The 22258-nt window shown below is 39.1% G+C and overlaps 1 protein-coding gene across 1 annotated transcript in view; it reads right to left on the bottom strand.

Annotated features, from left to right (window-relative positions):
• The window catches only part of dnmt3bb.1 (DNA (cytosine-5-)-methyltransferase 3 beta, duplicate b.1), a 191566-nt gene extending 175375 nt beyond the window's left edge, over positions 1-16191 (bottom strand). Inside the window, exon 1 of the mRNA XM_051933299.1 lies at positions 15852-16191. The gene's annotated coding sequence lies outside the window, so the exon portion shown is untranslated. The remainder of the gene's footprint in view (positions 1-15851) is intronic.
• Between the last annotated feature and the right edge of the window lie 6067 nt (positions 16192-22258).

Below are 22258 nucleotides of genomic sequence, written 5' to 3'. Positions count from 1 at the left end.
ACACACCAAGCACACACTAGGGCCAATTTAGAATCACCAATCCACCTAACCTGCATGTCTTTGGACTGTGGGAGGAAACCGGAGCGCCCGGAGGAAACCCACGCAGACACGGGGAGAACATGCAAACTCCACGCAGGGAGGACCCGGGAAGCGAACCCAGGTCCCCAGATCTCCCAACTGCGAGGCAGCAGCGCTACCCACTGCGCCACCGTGCCGCCCATACATATATATATATATATATATATATATATATATATATATATACACGAGATATATATATATATATATACACATGTAATCATGGGAGATATCCTGTCCTCCAGAACATTAAATGAATAACATGTAAATGTAATACAGATGTTTTCTTTGCACTCATTGGGAATTTGGGGAGAAATTGATTCTAAGAAAAAGCTGCATGTGATTTTTTTTTGACGCCTTCCGAATGTGCCTCCGACCAAACGGAAGCCCATGTGTACTGTCCAATTCGCTGCAATGAGAAGAAAAACACTCAATGTTCAATCCACGCTCATCTGATGCTACAGATGGCAGAAAAACGCTCAGTTCAGATGTCGTTGTGGATAGGGCCTAAATCCATAGTATTCATCCAGAAAGGGCCAATGGGCCGTGGGGTCCAGTGTCTTGATGTTTAAATGCTGTATCTGGATTTTGTCTCTGGAGTTAGTACATTCTCATTTTTTATAAAAGGGTTTTCCTCTAGGGTAGCACTGCTGGAGACCAGGGTTCGTTTCTCGGGTGATCCCTGCGTGGATTTTGCATGTTCTCCCCCGTGTCTGCGTGGGTTTCCTCCGGGTGCTCCAGTTTCCTCCCACAGTCCAAAGACATGCAGGTTAGGTGCATTGGCGATCCTAAATTGTCCCTAGTGTGTGCTTGGTGTGTGGGTATGTTTGTGTGTGTCCTGCGGTGGGTTGGCACCCTGCCCGGGATTGGTTCCTGCCTTGTGCCCTGTGTTGGCTGGGATTGGCTCCAGCAGACCCCCGTGACCCTGTGTTTGGATTCAGCAGGTTGGAAAATGGATGGATGGATGGTTTTCCTCTAGGATAGCACTGCTGGAGACCAGGGTTCATTTCCCGGGTGATCCCTGCGTGGAGTTTGCATGTTCTCCCCGGTGTCTGCGTGGGTTTCCTCTGGGTGCTCCAGTTTCCTCCCACAGTCCAAAGACATGCAGGTTAGGTGCATTGGCGATCCTAAATTGTCCCTAGTGTGTGCTTGGTGTATGTGTGCCCTGCGGTGGGCTGGCGCCCTGTCTGGGATTTGTTTCCTGCCTTGTGCCCTGTGTTGGCTGTGATTGGCTTCAGCAGACCCCCATGACCTTGTAGTTAGGATATAGAGGGTTGGATGATGGATGAATGGATGGTTTTCCTCTAGCTACTCTGGTCTTCTTCCCACAGCCTCACAGACATGATGCATATTTGGTTAAATGGTAATTCCAAACTGGTACTTGTGTATGTGCACAAATTAGATGAACTGGATTATACTGGTTTTATAATGTAATGTTATATATTTAATATCTGGATATAAAATATTGAAGTCCTCAGAGAATGTGTGTTTAACAAATTTCCATTACAACTGAAGACAGATAGCTTTCCTTAAAAAAAAACATATTTATCCATAAACGTTAATACAACTAATAACAGAAAAATAAAACAATGGGCCCTCAGTTATAGTGCCATCAGTTATTCAGATTTATAAGAAGTACTATGTAACAAAGTACTCTTCTGTACAGTAATCCCTCGCTATATCGCGCTTCGTCTTTCGCGGCTTCACTCTATCGCGGATTTTATATGTAAGCATACTTAAATATATATCGCGGATTTTTTGCTGGTTCGCGGATTTCTGCTGACAATGGGTCTTTTAATTTCTATTACATGCTTCCTCAGTTGCTTTGCCCAGTTGATTTCATACAAGGGACACTATTGGCAGATGGCTGAGAAGCTACCCAATCAGAGCACGTATTACCTATTAAATAAAACTCCTCAAATATATTGTGAGCACAGGGGCTGTTCACACCCCTAGAAGATACGGCCACTCCTCAAAAAACACTGAAAGATTACCTTCACATTGCTCTCTTCCTTGCTGGGCTTAAATGTGGCTGTTTTGTCAAGCGATATGCTTCCTGCATGGTGCTTCGCATACTTAAAAGCTCGAACGGCACGTATTGATTTTTAATTGTTTGTTTTTCTCTGTCTCTTTCTCTCTCTGACATTCTGTGCTCCTGACGGAGGGGCTGTTCACAGTGGGGGGGCTGTTCGCACCACTAGACGATATGGACGCTCCTCTAAAAAAATGCTGTAAGGCTACCTGTACATTGCTCCCTTCCTAGCAGCTGCGTTGTCCGGCGGTGCTTCGCATACTTAAAAGCCAAACAGCCCTATTGATTTCTGATTGTTTGTTTTTTTCTATCTATCTCTCTGACATTATCTGCTCCTGACGCGCACTCCTTTGAAGAGGAAGATATGTTTGCATTCTTTTAATTGTGAGACGGAACTGTCATCTCTGTCTTGTCATGGAGCACAGTTTAAACTTTTGAAAAAGAGACAAATGTTTGTTTGCAGTGTTTGAATAAAGTTCCTGTCTCTCTACAACCTCCTGTGTTTCTGTGCAAATCTGTGACCCAAGCATGACAATATAAAAATAGCCATATAAACATATGGTTTCTACTTCGCGGATTTTCACCTTTCGCAGGGGGGTCTGGAACGCAACCTCCACGATAGAGGAGGGATTACTGTATACAATATTTGTAGGTTTTTTTTTACCAAAGGTAATATTACTGGCAGGCGGGGTGGTATAGTGATTAAGACTTTAGACTTCAAACTCTGAAGTTGTGGGTTACTGACATTGCTACTGAGCATGTCCATGAGCATGTTACATCACCTGTCTGTGCTCCAATTACAAAAACAACAGAAATGTAAAAAATTGTATCTCAAATGTTAAGTTGCCTTGAATAAAAGTATCAATCAAATAATAATAATAACATCATTAAGTCACTGGACATGCTTACCTTTGAACGTGCTACATACAATTGCACATGAGTAAAACATGCATTAGATCAATTTCTGCTTTTCCTAGTTTTCTTGATGGTCATTGCAAAACACAGTTTTATAGGAGAGTGTATTTTTTTAATTGAAATGGGTAAATCAGTACAAATAATGTGAAACTTGAGAATATATTATCTTTATTAGATGTTTATAATTTTCACTTGTTTATGTTATTCACTCAAGTATTTCTTTTTGTGTCATTAGCTGTATGTTTAAGCTTGTAATTTTTTACCATACCCACAGGCAGACGATAAAGCTCCAACATTTCACATTTAATTTTAACTTATTACAAACAGCAATGCCATTTACAGTCTGTTTACATGTAAGCAGCTCATGTAATAAATTGAATGTTTTTACTTTTAGGAGTGTTTTCTATACTGTTTGAAGCAGAAGAAAATGACTGATGGTACTACGTTTGGAGGTATCTTAAATGATTGGGGTTCCTCATTTATAGTCCACAGATGTGAGTGTATATATAACAAATTCTAGAGTGTGGTGGTGTGAGGGATGGGGGGGGGAGGTTGGGGCAACTACATTCCAAGTAAGTAGACATGCTTATAAATGATTTTGGCTTGTGGGTCCTCTTTCACAGTCTGTAGATGTGAATGTATACTACAATGGAATAGCTGGGGGGGACCTGTTAAAATGAAATTTTCACCATTTGTCTGCCCTGTCTTGGTTGTGAAGATTTCACTTAAACCTCTTACTTCTCTCTCCGTTTTTTTTTTTTTTTTTGCTTCTAGTGAAGCCACACTAGCACTTACTGCAACAGTGTCTGCCACAGGCTTTATAGTGCTTCCTTCGCATCTTCACTTTCTCTTTTCATTTCAAACCTCACTGCACAAGGAAAACGTGATTATGTCTGTTTCTTCCTGACTGGGACACTGTCTCTTCAGTCATTCATGCACTCTGTTGGCTAATGCTGCTATCAATCACTTTTGCAGCATCCTTTGTTTTCACAATGCCCCATCAGTACATGCAAAGCATGCTAGTTAGCATATCTGGTAATATTAATAAATATAGACAAATAAAAAAATTATCAGGAAATAAAAAAAAGTGTGTATCAGCTAATTTTCTTTTTTCTATAACCGAACTAAATTTCAATCAAATCCATCAAGGTATTTTGAGATTTATGGGTATTCAGATATTCTATTGTAGGAGGATTTTATTACCCCTAACTACTGTTATATAGAAATGTACTTTCTTAGCGGATACCTACTGACTTACCATCCTGCCAAAATTCAGCTTTTTAACTAAATGGGAAATAGTGCTTTTGTTGACACGTAAGTCAGTGAGTCAGTCAGTCAGTCATTCAACTTTGCATTTTATATATCTATAGATTGCTTTTTGTTTTTATTTGCTATATATTTCATACAACATAATTAATCTGTATTAAGAAATCTCATCTAGATATTCCTCAGTATTTGCTCAAGATATTCCTTTTATTTGCACAAACCACATTTATTGTGGGTAGCTCTACTGGTTTAGAAATCCAGTGCCCTCTGTTAAAGTAATACAGTTAGAGAGTATCGACATGGGTTTTGCAAGTTCTCCCCATATTTACATGGATCTTCCTCTTATTTCCTCAAAGACATGCAGGTTGTTGAATTTCCAGATCAGCTTGAGTGCAAATGTGGGTATGAGTGAATAGGTCCTGCAATGGATTGGCACCCTGTCCAGTTCTGTTTTCTTCCTTGCACCCAGGGTTGCCTGTATTAGCCCCAGCCTCATGCAGCTTTAGATTATATTAAGCAGGTTTGAAAATGCTATGTTATGTATATTTATTTGGTTGTTTCATTTTTTATGTTTTTGGTTTAGTCATATGAAAAATTAAATACACCCAATGATTTTTTTTTGACCAGGGAGAGGGAAGTCTGGGCATCTCTGCTTAAGCTGCTGCCCCCGCGACCCGACCTCGGATAAGCGGGAGACAATGGATGGATGGATTTTTTGACCATATGTGGACAGATCCAGATTTGATCTTCATTTAAACTGTATATTTACATAAAGGGGGTGGCGCAGTGGGTAGCGCTGCTGCCTCGCAGTTGGGAGACCTGGGGACCTTGGTTCGCTTCCCGGGTCCTCCCTGCGTGGAGTTTGCATGCGTGGGTTTCCTCCGGGCACTCCGGTTTCCTCCCACAGTCCAAAGACATGCAGGTTAGGTGGATTGGCGATTCTAAAAAATTGGCCCTAGTGTGTGCTTGGTGTGTGGGTGTGTTTGTGTGTGTCCTGCGGTGGGTTGGCACCCTGCCCGGGATTGGTTCCTGCCTTGTGCCCTGTGTTGGCTGGGATTGGCTCCAGCAGACCCCCGTGACCCTGTATTTGGGTTCAGCGGGTTGGAAAATGGATGGATGGATGGATGTAATTAAAAAAAGTGAAAATCTGACTTTACAATAATTTATTCAATGAAAATGAACAGATAATTTTCACCTCTGGAAAAGATAAAGTACACCTTTTTATTTTCACCTCTGGAAAGGATAAAGTATACCCTTGGCCTAAGTACACCCTAATAGCTGATATTGCCACCTTTGGTAGAAATAATCTCATGCTGTCATTTCTTATAATTGCCTACTAGTCTCTGACATCAACTTGGGGAAGCTTTTCCTACTCCTCCAAGCATAATAAATTTCAGCAGTGCAATGCTTGAGAGGTGTCTTGCGTGCACAGCATTTCAATGGGATTCAGATCCAGGCTTTGACTTGGACATTCGAGAACACTCCATTTTTTTCTTTTAAGGTCGTTGTCATGTTGCTAAGTCCACTTTTGGTTGAGAAAGATGGTCTCATGTTATTCTCAAGCAGTCCTTGGTACAATAAAGTATTCACACTCAATTCTACGATGGTGAGCTGCTCAGGCACTGACACAGCAAAGTAACCCAAACAATAAAATTTCCAACACCACAGTTGGTATCAGGTTCATCTGGTCAAATGCTGTTGTGATGTGAAATTTTGCATAAAAGTTGATAAATATTTTGTATGTCTTTATTTGTAACTTAGGCAAAGCAATGTAACAGTAGTGTTACATTAGTGAGAAGCATTCATGTTTATAAACACCCCCCCCCCCCACACACACACACACACACACCTCTTTCAGAAATGGGTCTCTTTGAATTTTACGACAGAGTTGGGGGAAAGTGCCTTAAACAAGTTTGGCTAATGTTTCTCTGAAGTCTCTCAGTCAACCCCCATAGGAAAGTCAGGCTGCCTAACTGGCAAACTTTAGCTCAACAAATGGTTTTGGGGGATGGCAGGTGTGAAGGTGTTCTATTCCCCCATTGGTCTGAAGTACGGCTGTTTGGAACTGGCTTGTTTCAGAACCCTTTAAGTACTATAATGCCCTATTGGCTCTAGGGGTTGGACAGAGAATCTATAAATTTGCTCACTCCCTCACTCTCTCTCTCATACCAAACTGATGCATGAACTGAAAAGGACAGCAATAGGAGAGGCAGGAAGAGCACAGCTCGGCAGCCATATTGAGACAGGCATGCAGCCTGTTCTGAAGAAACCTGACCACAAATGATGCCTTAACTAGAGACATTTTAAGTAACTAACAAGTCTGTGTGGCGCCTGAAACTACACATCAACATTTATCAGGTTGTATGGTTGCCAATATTCAAATATACTTTGCATATTGTTATTATTTATGAATATTACCAATAATACATTGTTTAAATTTTAACTTAACTCCTGCTTGTCTTTTACTTCACCTAATTCCCTGAGGTTATAGATGTAGAAGGGAAGGTGGGGAGAAGTTATATGGTACAGTACCTTATAAACAGTGGTAAGTCTGGAAGATTTGAGGCATTCTGACAAAGGCTACATATTAATAATACAAAAGGGGAAAGTAGAGCAATATATTACTCCATCAACACAAAACAAATGCTTTGCTTGGATTTTACCAAACACGTTGTCTGTTACTATGACCAAATATCTCTACCTTTTTCGCATCTGTCCAGAGCACATGGAATTAATAGGTCTTTGTTCATGGGCAAATTTTAGTGTTCTTTCTGGGCAGAACCAATTTCATTCTAGTAAAATATCTCAAGTACATTGAATTTGTGCAGCCTGTTTGTAATAGTAGACTCATGCACTTTCACATCAGCACTGGCAAGAACTACTTGTTCTCAAGAGACTTATTTCATCTTTCTGTGTTCTGCTCTCAGACTAAACATTATTGAGTGACCTTGCTTGGACAAGTTGTCACTTGTTGGAAATCTTTACTACTTGTAGATGATCTTCCAGACAGTGGAATGGTTGATTTTTCAAATACTTGGAGATCTTTTTAAATGCCTTCCCAGACTTACATGCATCAACAACCTTCTTTTTGAAGGCCTCTTTGATCTAAGCATACTGATAACACACACTTCAACAACAAAGAGCAAACCAAACTAAATGCCTATGGTTTAAATAAGACAGGTTCCTCCAAGATCCTCTCCATGATGTTCTAATCATGTGCTTCAGATCTGGTGCACCTGATTCAAAGTTAAGGTATCTGAAGTAGCGATACATGTAGGGGACTACTTATTTTTTCCACATGTAAAGTATGCAGTATTATATCACCTTTATATTTAGATTCTGTTTATATGAAGATACAATTTTGATATTTTCACGTTAAAAAGAAAAAAAATTTCATTGGATGAAATGTATTTATTTTTTCTCATGACTTTATAGAGAGGGACTGCTCCATTGAGTCAAAGCCTTAACGTGGCGGAGTGGTTTGCGTGATCAGTGATCCCCTGAGTGATGCCATTGGGAGTAGTGTACTCCTGGTAGGGCCACCCATGGAGGCAAGGTCAGATGTGACATCCTTATTAAGACTGACTCAACCACCATCCCGTCCCACCAAGTGTCCATTCAAAGTGGTGCAACTTCCTGCCGTACCTCATCATCTTGCATGTGGCTTGCCGACAGGAAGTGAAGAGATGTAATTAAGAATCGGGCCAGGGCAGACAAGACTCATCAACCTTAGCTGGTAGCTTGTCTAGATGAAGGAAAACACTAATTTAAAATCTCCACTGCATCACAGCAATACCCATCCTTGGGACAGGCTCCGGGAGTAAACCCAGAGGAAAAATCCGGAGTTGGAGTCTGTATACAGCTACATTCTAGCAACTCATGCGATGGCGTTGGAACCATGTGTATCGGCACCTGCCTTGCCTTTTCATTGGATCATTTCAGCAACATGGAGAGGGGGCATACTGCACGGGTAACAGTCAGTTCTCCATATATATCTACCCACGCTCTGTGCACTGGAGAGGACACTTCGGCTTTGCTATGTAGTGTAGATACAACACATGAAGAAGCAGTTACCGGTTATAAATCTGATGCTCGATTAGCATAGAGCAGGATGCCAGGGGCTTCTTCCAGCAGTGGGAGAGATCATTGTATCTTATTGGGTAGCTACTACCCACTTCAAGCTGGGCAAACTCCAGCCAGTAAGGTTCTGCCTTACCACAGTCTGGTTACCTCGCTGGGTGCATGAGGTGCAATGAAACCACCCTAATGTTGGGCACTTGGAATGTCAGGACTATGACACCTGGCTTCACCAGCACTTTTGAAAAAGTGAGCAATGCTCGCAAAACTGCAATCATCGAGAAGGAACTAGCCAGACTCCAGATGGCCATAGTCAACCTCCAGAAGACTAGGCTCCCAGGACCAGGATCTGTAAGGGAGAGAAACTTCCTTTTTCTGGCAGGGGAGAGGATTCATCCTTGTCATCTTTTAACTTTTCGTAAGCTTCCTCTAAAGACTATATATATCCAGACTTTACTATCCACATTTTCTTTTATGCTTTTCTCTACTGGTATTATTATTCATGTAATAAATACAATGCTACTTTTGTTTTTCTATACTTTGTCTTCATATTTAGAGTGATTGAAGTAATAATGTAAATTTATTTGAGCACCTGGAACAGTGAGGAAGTGCCATATGATCAAAGCTGCAAGGTTTATCCAGCTGCGGACGAAGAGCTCTGTCCAGTAATGAACAGTGCATTAAAGTAAAACATTCACTGGTTGATAAATGGCCTATAGCCAGGGATGTTGAGTCTTTCTATGTTTGAATAAATTCTTGGAGACCAAAGGTAATATTTTGGTCTGAGAAATATCTAAGACATAACACGTTGTTCAAGCCTATGATAAGTAAGTCTCTTGGAGTACTAGGGAAAGCGGGCTGTGCATGTGTTATTCGTATGGTACTTGTGTGGGTTAAAGTGCTAGGGTATAATGTGCATGTGTATATGTCTTTACTTTTGTGGTTAGGGTCTGTGTGTATGCGTATATTTACGTGTGTTAATCGTAAAGTGCAACAGTAGACCAACCCGGCAATGAACTTGACGAGTACACTTACCCTTGAAGAAAATAGGTAAAGGGTAAGTAGAGGGAAATACCAAGATAACACAAACAGATTCACAACTTTTAAAATATTTTTGTCTGATTCAGGCTATAACCATTGTGGTAAGTTAAACTGGTAAAGGTTGTGGACATCAAGCCCTGAGGTTGTGGGTTCGAATCTCACTACTGATACTGTGTGACCATTAGTGAGTTATTTCACTTTTCTGTGCTCTAAATGTAAAAGCAAAAGAAATGTTAAAATTCGTATCTGAAATGTCGTCAGTCATTGAATAAAGGTGTAAGCCAAATAAGTAAATGTAAATTAAAAACACACACGTAAAGGCATCACTAGCTAAATGAGGAAAGATAATTAAGCAAAATCAACTTATTTAGAATTACCCTAGGATTGTTTTACATAATTGCTTTTTTTATAATATTTACTTAGTAATCATAAATTCTATTTATTCACTTCTAATTAATTTCCAATTTGTACCAAGAAATAAGATTATTAATAAAAAAATAATGATTGATGTGCAGCAGGGGCAGGGCTGACTGAGGTGCGTGCCAGCAGCCGGCTGAGAAATGCCAGCTGCCAATCCGTCTCAGCCCGCTTGCCGGCATCAGTCTCGCAGGCGTCTAAAGGGGTGCAGACAGCACGGGGTCTCCCTTCTACCCATAAGGGGACCCAGGCCATCGTTGCGCCTCAGAACAAGAGGAGACCCCGGGAAAAGAAGACGGGGCCTCCACACAGTGCGCGGCGTGAGCCCGTCTGCTCAGAGACAGTGGAGGGCTGCGCTGCAGAGGGGCGGAACCACCAACCACCCACAGCTGGACGAACGTAAGGGCAGGAGTTCCCACTCTGCTTCTGATCCCGCAGGGATTGCACCAGAGGGGAGTGGAGTTGCTATGAGTGTAACCGCTGTGGCCACGGCTGGAGGTGTTGTCCGTGGAGGATGCCCGGAGGACGTGGACATCAGGGCAACACCACCTGGTCTTTTGACTTTTACATTTCAGGACAGAGCCATGGACCAAACAACACCGACTCCCCATCCTGGAGAAGACCAACCCTCGTGGGACAAGCCACTGTGCCCCACTGTGGGACGCCCCTTTGACACTGGATCCGGGGGAGCAGCCATGGGATGCACACTACGTCCCCCGGAACACTTTGTGGCAGCCCCCCTGGGTTGCATCAGGGCCACAATTGTGGAACACCGGATTTCATCCCTGTTGGGCTTCGTGGCCACCACCAGGGGGAGCTGCACAGCTTCCTGAGCCCGTGTGGGCTATAACACAGCAACACCCGGAAGTGCAGCCTTAATTGGGTTAATTATCACCTGAAGCACTTCCGGGTGGGCTATAAAAGGAGCCTGCTGCCACTATTTGAGGCGCCAGAGTCGGGAGGAGGAGGACAAAGCTGCCCAGAAGGAGTGGAGGAGAAAGACAAGTGATTTTTGTGGTGTTTTTCTTTTGTGTGTGTTTTGAGGACTGTGTACTGCTTGTGGGACATGGGGAAGACGTGCCCCACGAGTGAAGAAAAATAAATCTTTTGTTCATTTTACCTGTGTCTCCACTGTTAGTCTATGTCGGGTCGGCGCCTATAAGGTGCCATATCCCACACCTTCCACTAACTCACGATCATCCAGTTGCTTCTGAAATCGCTTAAACAAATTGGTGACCAAAAAGGTTTGCACCATGAAGAAGCGCTGCTCAATACTGTACACCACCATCCTGATGAGAAGTCCAGTGACTGAGTGAAGGTGTACGGGCGGTAGCACCCAGAAGTTGCAAACAGAGGTTAAACGTAGGGGCATCCCAGCTTTTTCAAAACTCCACATACTGAGGAGCACATTGCACGTTGTTTCATTCAGATTGCTTCGTCCTAGGGAGCGTTATTACAGAATATTCGGGGCCTCTTTGAGTGAATCTCCCTGTAGTTATTTCAGTGATAGCATGACAACTACTTCATTGATATACCATTATTTAAAATTTGCCATTACTATTACTCATAATATTTATATACCTTATATATTTTATATTCAATATTTTATATATTTTATATTCAATTACCTAAGGCCTAATACTGTCCACTTGAATAATGGAGTTACTTTTAAAAAGTCGATTAAAAGGATTTCTGTTTTTGCCACAGTTTTGAATAGGTATCAAGTATCGTGAACTTTTACTAGTATTGGTATTAAATACAAAAATTTTGGTATCATTTTATCTCTAACTAGTTGTCCCCCGTGACTCCGCCCGTGTAGTAGTGAAAAAGACAAACTTTAAAAATCAATAAAAAAAAATGTTAAAAATGTAATCATTTGTATTAAGAAGAATCTTTGTTGATAGCTTTCGTATCAAGGGCCTCTTGATATACAATATTTTTGGTTTTGCTATTGGGGCGAGAATGTAGCTGTGATCTCTTTGCCAAAAATGTAAAAAGTTGGCAAGGTATCTCTGGCCAAGTGGAAGGTAGGTATGCTCCAACGTCAAACATTGCCACTGTATCTGATCATGTTCAGCTCTGACAGGAGAGCGTCCCCTACATGGGGAGAACACATGGCCGTAATATCTCTGCCAATGAGTAGGTACCCTCTAAAACACACATAGCTGTGATCTCTCTCTCAAAAACTCTTACTCTTTAACAGTCTCTAGAGAAGAAGTTTACAGACTTAATCAGTAACTATTTTTAACACAGTATGTTAAAGTACCAATGCGAAGGGAAGCCTGTCTAGATTTAGAATTTTGTAAAAACCAGTAGAGAATTGAGGCTGTAGAGGTGATTGAATCACTATGGTCAAGTGAACATAACACAATCCTCAGTGTTATGGAAGAGTGTAGATACAAAGACTAAAACTGTTAAATGTAACTATGGTAGAGCAAATTTTAAACTGATGTGGGACTAACTGGGATAAGCTTTTTAAGTGTGGAGAGTGTTGAGCAGCAGTTGAACAGGTTTAAATATATTTTACACATAATGCAAGACAAGTACATCCCAACATCTGGAATTGATAGGAATTTAAGAAAAACTCCAAAGTATGTAAGTAAGGCGATAAACAAGAAGATACTTTTGGAATTTCAGGACCTGTAAAATAGACATTTCAAAAAGGAGATGCAGTGACTTATGGGATTTGTGGCTATGAGGCAAGAAAAAGCAAGGAGAAATAAAATGCTTGTAACATGATGACAAATCTATGAGCAGCACTATACTTATTTCTTGTCATCCATTTTACTTAAGAAAAAAAAACACTTGAATTCTGATATTCATATACATACCCCTATTACTAAAAAATTGTAAAGTTAAAAAAAATATATTATTAATTTAAACCCCTAGCAAAAATCATGTTAATTAATGCTTTTCAAAGTTTTTTTATTCTTCATCCACTGATCCTAATGGGTAAATTAGCTGTAACATCACATGCTAATTATTTAACGAAATTATATACATGAAAGTGGATAAATGTACTATGGTTAAAATCTTTAATGATGCCACCCATTTCACACAATACAAGTGCATATTTTCCCAGTTTTAATGTGCATGGACTTCCCCTTAAAATTAAAATGAAATGATTTTTTCCACTGTTTTAAAAAAACTCAGTTTCTAAACTGATTTGTGCTGTTTGACTTTTTACACATTTCAGTTGTAATTTGATTGTCAGCGCTGGTTCCAATGCCCCTAAGGCAGTTGATGCATGTGCCAGTCACCCAATGCTGCCTGAGGACACACTATTGTAAAGTTTTATATACAGTGTCAAAAACGGCTTATTAAACAAAGAAAATGAGCATATGTACAATGTCAACAATGAAATCGTTCCTTTCTTATGTTATGATCTAATTATTTCCACTTAATATTAAAAACATTACTCTTTGTACTCTTTTACAAAGGTCTGGGACACTATTAAAGACAATTTTAAAGCCAAAACCTCATGTACTTAAGTGTATTTCTAAAATACCATTATTATGAATATAAGCACTTAAAATTACTTGTCTGTACATTTTGAAAAAATATTTTTAAAAATCTGCTGGCAAATACACTATAAACTTTGTTCTGAAGTCCAAAGGCAAGTAACAGTTGCGCTGTTTACAATTTCTGAGATTGCAGAAAGATTTGGGTATAATACACCTAATTAAACAAGAAGCTCAATTAACAATAACTCTTAACATGAAATAAACAATCTGTTTGGAGAGAAAGCCTGCAGTCACTGGGTTCTCCCAAGAACAGAATTTGACATTCGTGTTTTTGCCTCTTCAAGCTATAAATACAATATGCCCATTAAATTGGATGTGAGCCTTTAATTCTCTTCATAAAAAATTGCAAAAATCAAAACTTTCTAATAGACAAAGTGTCCATATTAATTTTTTAACAGTGTTCTTCTAACTTATATGTGTATCACAGTGAACATTACCAACTGGATCTCTGTGAAAATTTCTATAAGACTAAAGATTCCATTTATAACAACCCTCTAGTGGAACTGGTAGAGGTAAAGAAAGCAATACAGTCCCTTTCATGTCATAATATGCTTTGTCTTAGCTTCAAAGCGTACTTTCTGAGTATATACTATGGGGGGGGGAGGGTCAAACCCTTCGGAAAAATAAAATGGAAAGAAAGTAATCTCAATCAAATAAACATTTGCAGACGTTGCAGGTAGGCTATGGTGAAATATGCAACTGAAAGTGTGTTTTCTTTGATTGTTTTTTCAATTTTGTTTTCAGGGCAGCAGAAAAAAAAGATTGCATGTAGATGAAATGCTGTTGAAAAACAAGGGTGGGCTAATGATGAGAAAGAAAGAAAGAAAGAAAGAAAGAAAGAAAGAAAGAAAGAAAGAAAGAAAGAAAGAAAGAAAGAAAGAATTACATTTGTTAACAAAACCATAAAAACAGAAAAATGTTGAAAAATATTCATCTCCTTAAAGCCACTGTTAAGTGAATCATGCACTGAAGCCACTCTGGAATGCAGTCTGTCCCTCTTTATAAACTGTTCTTTGTATCAGGTTGTACATGTATTAGTTATCAGTACAGAACTGCTTTCAGGCTTATCATACGATATTGTATTTGTCAGCATGACAAGCTGTAATGAAAGTGATGGTATTACTAATATTAATTAAATTCAAAGTACAGTATGTTGGACATATTTTTGTGTAGAGGTAGTTTACGTCAAGTTAATTCGAAATCGGAATGAATATTTCAAAAAGTCACGAATCTAGACGTAAAGTAGTAGTACGTATTTCGAACTTCTGGACCTTTTACGCTCAGTTGAGATTGATCAACGTTGGCGACAGAAATAGCTTGATTGAAGAATATCTGCGTCACTGCTCATTATTCCTTGTCTACACAAGTCCGGCGGATATTTTTTCCCTTCTGTACGCGAGAGAGTGGGGGGAGAGAGAGAAGAGGAGGGAGGGAGGGAGAGAGAGAGAGAGAGAGAGAGAGAGAAGGGGAGGGGGACGAGTTTCCACTGCATTTTTTAACAATTACAGTACCTTTCGCTCATTGTATCAATATAAAAGTTCAAAGAAGCTACTCATAGTCTTCAAAAACCACGAAAGAAAAAATGTTTATTGTAAAATTCCAATTTTTTTTTGGTTTACTTTTTTCGTTTAAAACTACGTCCGAAAACACTAAGGTGTATGTAAAGTTTATATTACTGAATAAGAATGGATTTGGTGTACGAGTGCTGTCGTCACCTCGTTCTGTCACAAAACTGAACATGCATATTTAAAAATCACGCATTAGTACGTTTAAAGCAAAACTACCTTTCTTAACTAAGTAACTTTAAGGCATTTGCGAGTTTATAACAAAAAGTCCTCTATAAATGTAAAATATTGCACCACATTTGCGAAGAGAATTACAACCCACAATTTTTCATATGCCAATTAAACAGTAGTAATTTCTCCCAACAAGCTACTTTTTTTTGTTTAATTCCAAATGCTTGAAATTTCAAACAAGTGGATGAGAAGAAAATAAGACGAGAATGCGCACATGCGGTCATGTTTGGACACACCGGTCTTAAACTGAACTGTGCACCACGCAGTTAGTTTTAGCCAAGCCGGTATGAGTGCAGCCCCTTACGTATCGTAATTATTTTATTATATTTACAATATTTATGTACACATAACAACAGTACTGTATACACATTTTCGCATTTCAAAGTCCATGCCCATAAAAAATGAAAGTTTCAGCATGCTATAAAATTGCCCTGAAAGACAGCGTGTTCTCTTATTTCTAGAAGACAAAATTACGGACTCCATCTAATAAACTGTAACTTTCAAGGTTTGAACGACAAAAATGATCTTAACTGTAATACGGTGTTATTTGTGGGAGTGGAAAAGGGGAGCTTCCTTTCAGTCAAATTCCTCCAATGTCGCCCCGTCCAACTTTTAGCTACAGAATTACGGTGGCTTACCGAGAGCATCCAGCAGTCAGCACCTCGTTCGCAGCTTAGACGGCAAAGAGTGGAGGCGGCTGCTTACCTGCTCTCGCCGTTACGCTGATTGACAGACGCCACTGATTTGTCGTCGCCCTGTATTTGAGCCTCTCAAAGTGTCAGTGTCACATTTGTCCCATGGCCCTCTTGCGAATTCCCGGTCTTCGGGGGTTCATGTAAAGGCGCTGAAAAGTTTTTTTTTTTTTTTTTTTTTACAAGTCTATCCAGGCGTGACTTTTCCCGGGTCTCGAATCTCAGTCTGAGTAAATGGAGACTTCTTTTACTTTGTTGTTAACTCATTCCTTACTGGAAAGCGCGATCCTGTCTTTCCCATAAGCGGACTAGAAGTGTCTACAGTGCTTACTGTGCGGTTGTGCGCAATCGAGCGTTTTGTATGCTTTTACTTTAAAACATTTTCATTGTGCGCGGAACGTCACGGAGTCTTTGTAGCTGAGCGCGTTTTGCAAGTCCGTAGTTAGTTTTTTCTTGAACACGTTTTCATCACATTGGGCACGCTGTAAAGCGAGCACCATTTTTGGTCGTCAAATGTGCCCAGCAAGGATAAAAAATTATAAGAATATGAATTATGCAAACATTTTAAGTAAAATTTGTTGGATATGATTTAGGTGATTGTATTAGCGAAATCAAGACTTTTTTATTTTGGCCGTTTTTTTGTAGTGTGAAGAGCGCTTTCCTTGAGCCACATTTTTGCAGTAGTTTTCAGCTTTATTTGCATTACAGATAATATGTAGGCATATATAGACGGTTCATTAATTCTTTTTATCTTGCTTTGCCTTTGTTTAAACTTTTTATGTAGCACTTTGAGATTTACTGCTAATGTAAAGTGCCCTATAAATAAAATGCATTATTATTATTTTTATATGTGATATTTCAAAAACATCAGTTATGGATATGTATTAATGTATCTGCAAACAGCTCCAGGTGGCTGGGCACACATCCTGTCCTGGGCACTGCCTCTGTGTAGAGTTTGCACATTCTTTATGTGGTTACATGCGGTTTTGCCAGGTGACTCAAACATGAGTGTGCATGGATGTGAAGATGTGTGAATACTGTAATGGCCTAGTACCCTGTCCAGGGCTGTTTCCTGCCTTGTGCCCATTCTTAGTAAGTGGGCCCAACATCTAAAGCTTGTAAATAGTAATGATATAAAATTGATTGAAAATCAACTCATTTAACATTTATAAAAATTCAAAAGCAATGCTATTTTCTGTTGGTGCTAGAACTTGTATGGAACAGCAACATCTAGTCTACAAGGCAGTATGCACTTTGTGAAGCAAAGAAAACCAGAGGCCTGTGGGAAAGTAAGATGAAAACAAAAGATTTTTTTAATTGTCATTCCTCAAGGACATAGAAAAAAGAACAATTCTTTAAGAAATGTGCCGCTTGGTGAATTCTCTCTCTGAAAAACTATGGCAAACATAACACTATACAAAATACTGACTGTTTTTTGTTTGGTAACTACTGATTGACCTAGTGTAAGTGGAGTATGAATTTCTGCATCTTTTTCTTCTGCGATAGGCTAACAATCCATACACAGCTGTTTCACACTCTGCACCAGATACTGCTGGCCCAGTGAAAAATGTAGAACCCAGTAAAATCAGACTCCTTGGTACTTTATGCTTAATCTGTACACATTCTTTCTTCAGAATATGAAAAAAAGGGGTAACTACTATAAATATGATTGATTCCACCAATTTTGATGAGTGGGAGTATTGAATTTATGCTTAAATTCAACATTATACGAAATGATCTGAGTAGAGACAAGAGTTTTATGACCAGATATGTGGACTAGCAGACTGATTTTTTTTTTTTTTGAAAAAATATACTTTATTTACATATATGATATACATAAAACACAATCCAGTACAATTACAATGTATAACTGTCTACTAAAATACAAACAACTGTATTCAGCTATAGTCTGATACAGTCTTACACTACTCCATTCCTACTACACCATATTTATATATACATTGCTCAAATATGTGAACAAAACAAAAAACCTTTACAATGTTACAAGCCGTGATAAGATTTGGTTTACAAATTGGATCACATTTAACACTACATTCAATATACTGTTCCACACTGTATTACTTTTTACAACTTATTGCAGTCTCGACTTGGTCCCCGTCCTTGAAGGCTTGTCCTCAAAGAGGGGGCTTTGCCAATGGCTGCAGTAAAACAAAAGTCACATTAATACACCTCTTGGAGGGAGAGGTGCCTTTGCATATCCTCAGTTCTTCAACGAGTCCAGAATAGAATAGTCTCTGAGGAGGCTGCGGATGTATCGACCAGCTGACTACATCAGAGGCCTATGTTACAGACAATGCACTTCAAAAAAAACCTTACAGGACTTTCTCTAGTGATGGTTATCTTATCTCTACATTTTATTAGTTCATTGTTCTCTTCTTTCAGGGTTAATTCATGAAAGGTTTTTTTAATTTTGCTAATATCTGAACAAAAAAGGTTGTTAAGATGAAAGAAAAAAATCACTTTGTTGTCCTAATATAAGCTAGAGTATTTTTCAGTTACTTTGTTACACCTTGCCTGATGAAGGGGCCTTAGCTGCCTCGAAAACTTGCATTTGTAATCTATTTAGTTAGCCCATCCATCCATCTATCCTCTTTCGTTTATCCGAGGTTGGGTCGCGGGGGCAGCAGCTTGAGCAGAGATGCCCAGACTTCCCTCTCTCCGGCCACTTCTTCTAGCTCTTCCGGGAGAATCCCAAGGCGTTCCCAGGCCAGCCGGGAGACATAGTCTGTTTCTGTATTACATCTTGCCTGAAGAAGGGGCCTGAGTTGCCTCGAAAGCTTGCATATTGTAATCTTTTTAGTTAGCCAATAAAAGGTGTAATTTTGCTTGGCTTTTCTCTGGATAAACGTGGAACTCACTGGACGATTAATGACTCTTCTAGACAGAGTTTTTCTGTCACACTTGGGCACACATTAAAATATTGACATATTGCAACATCAAAAGTACATTCGCAAATTACCTAAGAAATTTATCAACAGTGGTCCAAAAAATACCATAGTTCTTATGATTTTCAACACAAATGTCTCTGGCCTAATCCATAAATTCTTAATGTGTGCCTGCCTGTTGGAAATATTGCTTGGCTTAAAACATTGCCCTTCAGTATTCAGTATTCGTTGAATATTGAATATTCAGTTTTCATTGTTTGTTATGTGAATTCACCATAGCAATAGAGTGTTGTACCGTGTTAGCCATAGATTGATACAGGAAAAAGTAGGATGAAATGACACCTTTTATTGACTAACTAAAAAAATAAATAAATAAATAAAAGCAAATAAAATTAATAAAAAATAAAAAGCGAATATAAGTGGCTGAAATGAGTTTCCCTCGCAGGGTGTCTGGGCTGTCCCTTAAAGATAGATGAGAAGTTCAGTCATCCGGGAGGGACTCAGAGTAGAGCCGTTGCTCCTCTGCATCGAGAGGAGTCAGATGAAGTGGCTCGGGCATCTGATCAGGATGCCTCCTGGACGCCTCCCTGGTGAGGTGTTCCGGGCACGTCCAACCGGGAGGAGGCCCCGGGGAAGACCCAGGACACGTAGCAGTAGCAGTAGCTCTTCTTATTTGAGTGTCTGTTGTTTTGGGGGTGTAACCTTGTCTGATGAAATCTTGTCTGAGCTCCTGCAGTTGTTGATCCCGGTCTGTCGGGTCTGAGCAAATATGACAAGATTTCATCAGACAAGGTTACACCCCCAAAACAACAGACACTCAAATAAGAAGAGCTACTGCCATACCCAGAGACAACCTTTGGAATATAAAAACAAAGACAACAAAGATCGCATCCCCCTTGTTGTCACCTACAACCCACATCTTGAAACACTTCGAAAAATTATAAAAGAACTTCAGCCAATACTAAACAATGACCAAACACTGAAAAATGTATTTCCTGAACCTCCCCTCCTGGTATACAGACAACCACCAAACCTTCAACAATTAATTGTCCGAGGCTCCCTAAGTGAACCAACAGAAAATGGCACATCTCCATGCCTACAGAAAAGATGCAAAACATGTGTCCACATCTATGATACAGACCGTATAGTTATACCACACTGCCGACTTGAACATCACATAAAGTGATCATTTTCCTGCAGATCATCTAATGTGGTCTACCTAATTTTCTGCATGAAATGTCCTGACACTGCACTCTATGTGGGAGAAACTGGACAAACACTCCGCCAGAGAATGAATTTACACAGGTTCCACATTAAACATGGCAACACAGATGTTCCTGTGGCGGCCCACTTCAACAGCCATGGACACTGTGAGAAGGACTTTAAAGTCACAGTGCTTATGGGCAACTTCAAAACACAGCAAGAGAGAAAAGAATGGGAAGTTAAACTCATGCTAAAATTTAATACTTTACAACATGGATTGAATAAAGACAAGAGTTTTATGGCCAGATATGAGGATTGTTTACATCTCTCAGAATGACAGACAACCTGTCTACAGACCCACATTGTTTTGAAAAAACTCATTACAAACTTCAAAAGACTTTGTTGGACAGTTATTTTATCCAGAGATCTTGACAATATTGTTCTTTTCTCTCTTGTTAAATTAACCCTAGCCTGAATGAATCTATTAATTTTTTACATTTAAAATTTCTCATTTAAATATTTACCAATGTTGTTTCTTGTCCTAGAGTGTGTATATAAACATAGGGAACTCCAGTTTCTGTATTACATCTTGCCTGAAGAAGGGGCCTGAGTTGCCTCGAAAGCTTGCATATTGTAATCTTTTTAGTTAGCCAATAAAAGGTGTCATTTTGCTTGGCTTTTCTCTACATTCACAATGGCTAACACGGTACAACACCCTAGTACTATGTTTATCCAGGAAACAGGAGTTTCTTGTCTACTCCTGAGTTCTAGGTTCATCAGCTATGTTCAAGTGACTTTGGTTTTTTTCTCTATTGCCAATTCATATTTGTTTTAAAACAATCATTTTATGGGCAGCCATGTGAACCCATGAGACCACCCCCAGCTGCACCATAACATCTGTTTTGTTTCCTTTTCTACTTTCACACTTTGTATAAGACATTTATGAACTGGACGTCAGACAAGGTAGTTCTCCATAAAACCAAAAAATACAAGAAAATTAAAAGAAATTATTTTTTTGTTAAGTGTGACTGTGTGTTTTTTAATAAATGGCCACAAACAAGGATGTAGATAGAAACAAATTAATTTGCATGTTTTATTATGTGTCCAGTAATAGCATTGTATTCATCCATCCTTTTTCAGCTCACCAGTTTCCATAATAGTCACAATTTGATGCATAAACAAGATTAACAGGTTTCCAGTCTATAGCAGGTCACAAAATAAGACTGGCCAAATAACACACTATTTTGGATTAAGGAAAGAAATCAGAAAAAACTCACAGTAGTAACTGCATCACTGTGACGCACATCACAAATTACAAAAGGGATGTTTGTGCTGCTTTAGATGTCTGTTTAAAAGAATAACTACATGAATCATCTCTTTCTTCTCCAGTCTAAAACAAATGTAAAACTATATAAGGCCTTTCTTACTGAAGAAGAATTAGTTCAGTTGATGGTATGGCTATTCCATTTATGTTGCTTCTATTTGTCTGTAACTTTGAAATTTTGGAGAATTCTTGGTAAAACGGTTATAATAAAACAGAACACTTTAAATGTACAATTTATTTCTTTTAATACATATGCAAATAAAGGTTTACTTTTCATGGCTATAGCTACCATGTTATAATCCTTACTAAAACTCACATTCATCTATCCTATCTTTAATGATTCTCTAAATTATTATAATATACAACAATATAAGCTTCCGTGAACATAACATCCAGGGCCTTCATACTTTACAAAATACTAGTCTCTTAATTAAACTTGAAAGTTGTGTGGCACTAATGTTCAGTTTAATTTCTGAACAGTTGGGCAATCATCACTTTAATTTACTAAAACAATATGTCACCTGTGCACTAGTGCACACTGGCTAAACTAATAGAAACAGTTTTCACATTATTTTCCAAGAACACCCTACACAAATTTAACACTTTATTGCCTGAGGCTTTGTATTTGGTCTTTCAACATCCTATAATTAAAGGGAGCTTCTTACAAGAAATGATAAGACGAAACAAGTTAATACATTCATCTCCAGTAGCATCAATTACTGACACAAACTACTTCCAGCTACTTAGCTCAGTCTGTATTCTTCTTGTCCTGACATAACTCGAAGATACCTCAGAGAGGATTATAACTGACATTATACGTCACGTTAAATGGTCCTACATAGGCATACTTGTGTACATACAACTGATTTCAAAATGCTAATCTCAAATTGTAATACTCTAATTAAATTATCCTTCACCGACTTGTTAAACTTGTAGCCATACAGTATATCCTCATAAAATATGTAGTAAATCAAGAACCATATAAAG

This window comes from Erpetoichthys calabaricus, chromosome 10 (assembly GCF_900747795.2).
Source record: "Erpetoichthys calabaricus chromosome 10, fErpCal1.3, whole genome shotgun sequence".
Taxonomy (NCBI): domain Eukaryota; kingdom Metazoa; phylum Chordata; class Cladistia; order Polypteriformes; family Polypteridae; genus Erpetoichthys; species Erpetoichthys calabaricus.
The sequence above is the reverse complement of the archived record's forward strand: the minus strand, read 5'-3'. Positions and strand labels throughout refer to the sequence as shown.